Below are 8205 nucleotides of genomic sequence, written 5' to 3' on the forward strand. Positions count from 1 at the left end.
AGCCGCTACCCCAAGGAGAAGAGCGGTATAGGAAACAATAACTTGGCAATATTAAGAACCAAGTGTTATTAGATTAGAATTCCTCTCCCCCTTCTAGGCATCCAAAAGCTTCACCCCTGCTTCAGACAGCCAGAACATCTTCATGTCCTGGCTGTGTCCCCAGCACTAGAATGATTTAAGTGTGTTGACTCAAAAACTCTTATCATTATGAAAATCCTCAAAAATAAGAAGGAATAAAAACCCTAGGGAAGTACATGTGTAATTTTACAGATATTCTTGGAAGCATAGCCTGAATTGTAATCGGTGATCTTAGATTATTTACCTGAGAAAAGGAAATGAAAATTTTCAACTCGGTGGAATGTTGGAAAAAAATTATACAGAAGAAGTTGAAGAAATGTCCTAATTGGGGAGGGGGGGGGGGGGGAAATAACCCTTCAAAAATGTAACGGAGCAAGACCAAAATCAGCATGGAGGAATAAACAGTTGAAAGACATATTGGGGCTGAGGGGAGTTAGCCTGGCTTAACTCCCGCAGTTGGCGATAATGTTGGGTATTCAAGGCTGGGCCATTTCCAGTGATCGGCACTGAATATCTGGTTTATTTTTGGCCGGTCGAATCCAAAGAAGCTTAGCAGAGATTATGAAGCAAAACCGGTAACTGGGAAACAAACTGTGCCTTGATCATGGCTGAATAGATTTGGATGGGATGGAGTGGAGCTGTTCAGGGGCTTGGACGTTATCTTCAGAAATTTTAGAACAAGGACAATGCCGGCTGCCGGGCAGAGTTTTATGATCTATGCCCTGAAAATGGCAAGGACAAATCAAGACCACGTATACATATGAAGTATAGCATACCAAATGCAATGAGTTTATCTTGTTGGGCAGACTGGATGGACCATATAGGTCTTTATCTGTCGTCATCTACTGAGTAACTGTGTGTGCTAATTAGTGACAGCACCAATTATAGCCTATAATTGGTTGTTACACAAAATTAGCATCTAATTATTCCATTAAGTTGTGCGTTCAATTGACCTTATTGTGTAACTTGCTTGTGCAATTTTGTGCACTAATGGCTGGATTCAGTAAATGTCGTCAATAAAATCCACGCTAAGCGCCAATTCTATAAACGTCAGCGCTAAGCAGTCTTTATAGAAGAGCACTTAACACGGATTCCTGCACCCAACTTTGGGTTCGTGGACTTGCACCAGCCAAAAGATGGTGTAAATCCTGTTGCCCAACTGATGGCAGTCGGGAACATTGCACCTAATTTTTGGGAACGCCCTTGACCCGCTCGTGCTCCTCCCATGGCGTGCTATAGAATAGAATCCAACATAAAAACAGTAACCGGCCTCTACGGAAGCCCAAAGGATGCCAAAGGGAGTGGAGGATGTCACAACTTCCAAACAAGGAGTAGAAGATCAAAGTCTCTTTATTGAAGCACCAGAATAAGATCTGACATGGTGCCATGTTTCGGTGGGCACAGCCGCCCGCTTTCAGGGTCACAAAAGAACACTGTAGTATCTGGTGCAAATGCTGGGTATTTCACTGTGTGTCTGCTGAGCGCTGCTGTCCAATGTGCAGTGCGTAGAGCAAAACAAGCATCAAAATCGCCTACCTTTACACCTTGTTACGGTGGCGATTTTGGTGCTCGTTTTGCTGTTTTCCAAGCTGCTTTAGCCTTTCCTCATGGGGAAGTCATCCCATCCCCTGCTAGCCAAAAACTCAGCAGGTAGACCTTGGGTCCCAAGGAAAGGAGAGATCACAGTTTTTTTCTTCTGGATTTGCAATACGTTAGGGGCTCAAGATGGAGCTGATGGTCTTAGATCACAACTACAAAAAGGGAGCATTTTACAGCAGTGCAGTCTCTCCTCTAGCAGAAGCAAGGGAAATGTTTGCTCAGCGGTGGGAATCCGGTATGCTGTATATTTTTTCTTCCTGGAACAACAGCCCAAGAGTATTTGGACAGGACTCCGACCTCTGGGGCAGAAATTATTATTGTACTTTCTACAGCAGGTTTATTAAATCATCCTGCACCTAAGTCAAGACAAGGCCTAATGCGAATTTAGACTCAGCTGGATCCAGGTTCACCCAACAGGGTCGATCCAGTTCTGGGTATACTCTGTTGCAGGCTGAGACTTGCAGTCTCGCTTTTCTTAGGGAATGCAATGGGGAAATTAGAACTACGAGTTCCTGCATGCACGGGGGTAAACCCGGGACTGGATGAATCCTATCGGGCGAATCTGGATCCAGTTGGCAACCTTAGTAATGCAGTTTTGTCAAACCCTCCCTCTTTATTTCATCTGCCTTGTGTTGTATTGCATTGCAGGGGTAAGAGGCTTTAACTGTATATTTTTCCTTTTTTTATTTTTCCTATCTGCTCTTTGACTGGGAAAAGGGAGTGGAGGAGTAGCCTAATGGTTAGTGCAGCAGGCTTTGATCCTGGCAACCTGGGTTCAATTCCCACCAAAGCTCCTTGTGACCTTGGGCAAGTCACTATAAAACCCTCCATTGCCCCAGGTACAAAAAAACGTAGATTTGTGAGACCCCTAGGGACAGAGAAAGTACCTGTATATAATGTGTACAGCGCTGCGTACATCTAGTAGCGCCATAGAAATGATTATTAGTAGTAGAAGGAGGAGCTGGCAGGGCTGTTCATATTGACAGGGTGTATTAGAGCAGATCGAGCTAAGTCATTGCTGGGTTCACCCAGAGGGAGAGAGCAGAATCCTGCAGTCCAGCCTGTTGTGGAGAACTTGCATAACTGGTTGGATTGGGGGGAGCCAAAATTCCCATTCCACTTACAAGAACATCCTTTCAGAGTCCCTGGGAACATTAACATCTTCTGTAAGTACTAGGTCCAGGAAATGCTTATTGCATTGAATTGGTTTCCCAATTAATAAAAGGTGTTTTTAAGCCGCTCTGGAAGTGTGTATTTCATATATTCAAAGGCTTTTTAATATGCCTTACTCGCTGCCTTTAAAAGGAAAAAAAATAAAAGTCATAAAACCCCAGCAGCCAAGCAACATCCAGATAGCAGCTGATCACACAAGTTTTGACAGGCTCCAGCTTTAATTGGTAACAGCGTGCCAGACAGTTCGATATTTTACAATCTGCCTGCAGGATACGGTGTGTATGCCGACAGGACCGCGGGCAGGGGACAGCTCATTGGGTTGATGTCTGCTCACTCGTAGATGAGGAACAGCTAACAGAGGCGAGAAGCTCCTGGTTTAACCTGGTCTCCCAAACCCTGTCCCTGCCTTACCTCTGCAAAAGCGCAGGCACCTGTCGAAGGAATGATCACCTGCCCCCTCGTTCTATAACAAACCAAAAGAGAAAAAGCAGATCAAAAAAAATGGAACAGGAGGGTAACAGAAGAAGTGGTTTATTACAAGCTACCCGACGTGGCCAAGTTTCGCCTTCAGGCTGCGTCAGGGGTACAAAATACTAGTAGGGGTAAAAAGCAAAGTGAACCCCTAAACGTAGTCATACAACCACCTTACATAAGTGCTTCCCAAGCTTACTCAGCAGGGCTCCTGACGACCTCATGTCCTTCAACCGGAACCAATGCATTATCTTCAGTCAGTAGCATGGATGGGGTATCTCTGCACCAGGGGCGTAGCCAGCCTTCCGTGGGGGAGGGGTCCAGAGCCCAGGGGGAGGGGGCACATTTTAGCCCTCCCCCGGCGCCCCCCCTCCCGCCGACATTGCCGCCTCCCCTCCCACCGCGAACCCGCCGCCGCTGCAGCCTACCTTTACTTTTGCTGGCGGGGGATCCCACTCCCCGCCAGCCGACGTCTTCTTCTCAGTCGCTTCCTGCTCTTCAATTTGTTTGCTGACGTCCTGCACGTACAACGTGCAGGACGTCAGCAAACAAATTGAAGAGTAGGAAGGACTGAGAAGACGTCGGCTGGCGGGGAGTGGGATCCCCCGCCAGCAAAAGTAAAGGTAGGCGGCGGCGGGGGCGGGTTCGCCGGGAGGGGGGTCTGGGGGTGAATCTGCGGGGGCCCCACGTAGCTACGCCACTGCTCTGCGCCCTGTCAGGCGTGTGGCCACCCCACAGCCAGGAACTGAAGGAGTTGCAGGCATTGCTGTGCCCAGTGTCTCCGACTTAATAGCCCTTGATAAAATGGCCCCTCCCACAAAATAACCCTTGACAAAATAACCCTCTAAAAAACGATGATAAACTATAAGTGAAATCTTCACTGATAAAGGCTCTTAACAGCCAGGGGCGTAGCCAGACCTCGCGGCCTGTGTCGGGCAACTGTTTTACATACGATATCTTTAATCAACTCCTTTTGATGTTATACTGATCTGCTGGCTTATTTTCCACGTTGGATTTTGCAGATCACTTGCCTTGTTTTTTTGGGACTAAACATGTCCCGCTGCAGTATGTGCAGCCCGAGTCAATCATTGTGTGTTTGAGTGAGACTAACAAGTTAGTTGCTGCTTCCGTTAAAGGCTTGGTTGAAGAGCCAAGCTTTCGCCTGCTTCCTGAAGTAGAGATAGTCTTGTGTTAAGCGGAGCCTTTCAGGCAGTGCATTCCAGAGTTCATTCATCTATTTGTGTGAATCGCAGGATCGCACACACTTTTGGGTGCCCAAACTCGAGCACCATTTATAGAATCCAGAGGATAGCACATATTTGCAAAGGGGCTTATGCGTGGGCAGGTCGCACAATTACACGCGTATCTTATAGAATACTGTAAGTTACGTGTTAAAGTGCAACGTTTAGGTGTGCGCATTTACACCCACTTTTGCCCCTAAATGTTGGCATGTAAATGTTGTCTTGCAGTGGCGTACCAACGGGGGGATGGGGGGGGCGGTCCGCCCCTGGTGCACGCCGCTGGGGGGGGGAGGGGGAGGGTGCCGCGCGCCTGTTGGCTCCGCTCGTTCTGAGCTCCCTCTGCCCCGGAACAGGTTACTTCCTGTTCAGGGGCAGAGGGAGCATGGAACGAGCGAAGCCAACAGGCGCGCGGCAACCCCCCAGCAGGTAAAAATGCACCCGGGGGGGGTGTCCTTTCGCCGGGTGTGGGAGGGGGGTCGCGCTGCACCCGGGGAGGGGGGGCGCATCGGCGATCCGCCCCAGGTGTCAGCCACCCTAGGAATGCCACTGCCTTGAGGGCCACAGCCCAGTTGGGTTTTCAAGATTTCCACAATGAATATGCATGAGATTGATTTGCATGTACTGCTTCCATCATAGGCAAATAGATCTCGTTGCATATTCAATGTGGAAATCTACACGACCCGACGGTTGTGGCCACTGTTCCCTCTAAGCTGAGCGGGAGTCCTCCGACTTCATTGCTGCCAGTAGGGGGTGCTACTTCAATATTGGATTTTCAGGTTCCCTGGAGTCCTGCCTGTTTCTCACTATTGAAAATGTGATAGAGAAACAGCACCACCCGCTGGTAGGAAACAGTGGTTCTGGCCCTCGAAGACCATGGTTGTCCACTCAGTGACTATCCTAGGTCGGCTGCCACCCGGGGCGGATCGCCGATGCACAACCCCCCCCCCCCCGGGTGCAGCACGACACCCCCCCCCCCCCGGCGCAATCACACACACCCTGGCGCAGTGCCCCCCCCCCCCCCCGGGGCAGAGGAAGCAGGGAACCAGCGGAGCCAACAGGTGCGCGGCTGCTCTCTGCACCTCCCCAGCAGCGTGCACCCGGGGTGGACCACCCCCACCGCCCTGTCCCTGGTACACCGCTGTGTCCACCCCTGCTTTATTCTATAACAGCATTTGGCCGCTTAGATGCCATTATAGAGTAGCGCATTTCACGCACATTTTGGCACACTTTACTGAATTGTATCCCCCCCCCCCCCCCGGCCTGGGAACAGCGATAGAGTGTTCTCTTGCCCACTATGGCCCTGATCACTCCTAGAGGCAAAAGACTATGTAGCCTCGTGCCAGTTCTCAGAGCCATTCAGTTCAGCCCCAAGTGGTGTGGTTTCTTTGAAATGTCCTAGAAGATAAATAAGGGAACCGAAAGCACCATAAAACAAAGGAACAAAAGCAGCATGGGAAAATGTGTCTAAATATTTGCTTAAAGTTTGCTAGTCAGAGCCGGGAGGCTGCAGAGCTGATGTGCAATGTTTGACATTTTGTATAACCCCTTCCATCATTCTCTGAAGTAGGTGGTGGGGACAGTGGCGCCAACACACGGGCGCGGACCTGTTCAGTGTCTTCTGCCCATGAAGGGAAAGAATGGGCCCGGCTCATCCGAAATAACCTTGGTAATAGATGAGCTGTGTGAGGAGGGTGGCCAGGACCACCAGGACTTTTTCCACAAGTTGGTACGTTGCAAATTCCAAAACAAAATGCTATTTAATCCATTGGGTATTTAAGCATCTCTAAGAAGTGTCCCTCTCTGACGCTGACATTTTCAGGCTATATAACAAGCCAAACCTTGATCCTGAAATCAAGGGCACTTTTTAAATATAAAGTGTTCAGCTTTGTACTGGAGAAATCTGCCTAATCCCTTTCTGAATATAGGGCAGCGTTTCCCAAATTGTGTGCCGCGGCACATCTTGACCTCCCTCCCCGCTGCCCACAATCCAGCATTGCTCCCTACTTTCACCTCCCGCAGGTCTGGAATTTGCTATTTCCTGCTTCTTCCCCCGCTGCCGCTGCAGCGCTTGCGGCTTACATTTTCGGGCCGGTCATGATTCACACAGGCATTCTGGGGCAGCGGTGTACCAAGGGCGGTGGGGGTGGTTGGCCCCGGGTGCACACCGCTAGAGGGGTGCAGAGAGCAGCCGCGCGCCTGTCAGCTCCGCTGGTTCCCTGCTCCCTCTGCCCCGGAATAGGTTACTTCCTGTTCCGGGGCAGAGGGAGCCAGCAGAGCCAAGAGCCGTGCTACTGCTCCCAGCAGCCAAGAATGCACCTGGGGGGGGGGGGGGGGGTGCGCATCGGTGATCTGCCCCGGGTGGCAGCCGACCTAGGATCGTCAGTGCTCTGGGGCCTTCCCTATGCCGCGTCCGGCCCTCACAACAGGAAGTTGCATTAGAGAGGGCCGGATGCGGCATAGGGAAGTCCCCCGCAGTGCCTGTGGGAATCGCGGATGGCCCAAAAATGTAAGCTGCGAGCACTGCAGTGGCAGCGGGGGAAGGAGAAGAAAGCGACAGTGATCTTTGACCTGCAGGAAGGAAGGTAGCTAGTGATGCTGGATTTGGGGAAGGCAGAGGTGTGCTGGATTTATGGGAGGAGAGGGGCTGCAGGGAATGTTGTGCTGGACTTTCTGGGAAGAGGGGGGCTGCAGGGAAAGGGAGACCTATGTGGCCGGGGGGGGAGAGGGGTGCTGCGAAACATTGCTCTGACACTAAGAATGCCATGAACCGAAAAAGTTTGGGAACCCTTGATATAGGTTAAAGTAGTGTGACTGTGCTGCTTGTCTGCTTGAAATGTTTGGAAATACATTTCATTTATAATTTTTGTTTACGGACTTTCATTAAAAGCTCCTTTTACAAAACTGCGGTAGTGATTACCATGCGCTGAATGCAACAAAACTATAGGGTTACCATATTTTGTCCCCCAAAAAGGAGGACACATGCCCCGCCCCTTTCACACCCGCCCACCCCCTTTCACGCCCTCGCTCCGCTCCCTGTCACATTTCCCCCTCCCCCCTGTCACACACCCCGTCACTCCCCCTCTCCATCACCCCCCTCCCCTTACCTTACTACTGCCCTGGTGGTCTAGTGACCTCTTCGGGGCAGGAAAGAGCCCCCTCTTTCCTGCTCGGAGCGCTGCCCAGCATGCATCCTTCCTGTTGCTGATCTCGGCACCGATTCAAAATGGCCGCCGAGAGTTGAAGTCTCACAAGGTCACTTCAACTCTCGGCGGCCATTTTGAATCGATGCTGAGATCAGCAACAGGAAGGATGCATGCAGGGCAGCGCTCCGAGCAGGAAAGAGGGGGCTCTTTCCTGCCCCGAAGGCGGAAGAGGTCAATAGACCACCAGGGCATACTAGTAAGTAAGGGGAGGGGAGGTTAGCAATCTGCCCGTTTGTCCAGAAATCCGGACAAACGGGCAGATTGGCAAAACCCGCCCGGTTGCCCGGACATGTCCTCAAAAGAGGACATGTCCAGGTAAATCCGGACATATGGTAACCCTAACCCATAGGAATTGAATGAGTTTCGTTGCATTTGGCATGCCGCTAATCACTAGCGTGGCTTTGTGAAAGCAGCCCTAAGTCAGTTAAACAAACGATGGG

This window comes from Microcaecilia unicolor, chromosome 14 (assembly GCF_901765095.1).
Source record: "Microcaecilia unicolor chromosome 14, aMicUni1.1, whole genome shotgun sequence".
NCBI classification, from domain to species: Eukaryota; Metazoa; Chordata; class Amphibia; order Gymnophiona; family Siphonopidae; genus Microcaecilia; species Microcaecilia unicolor.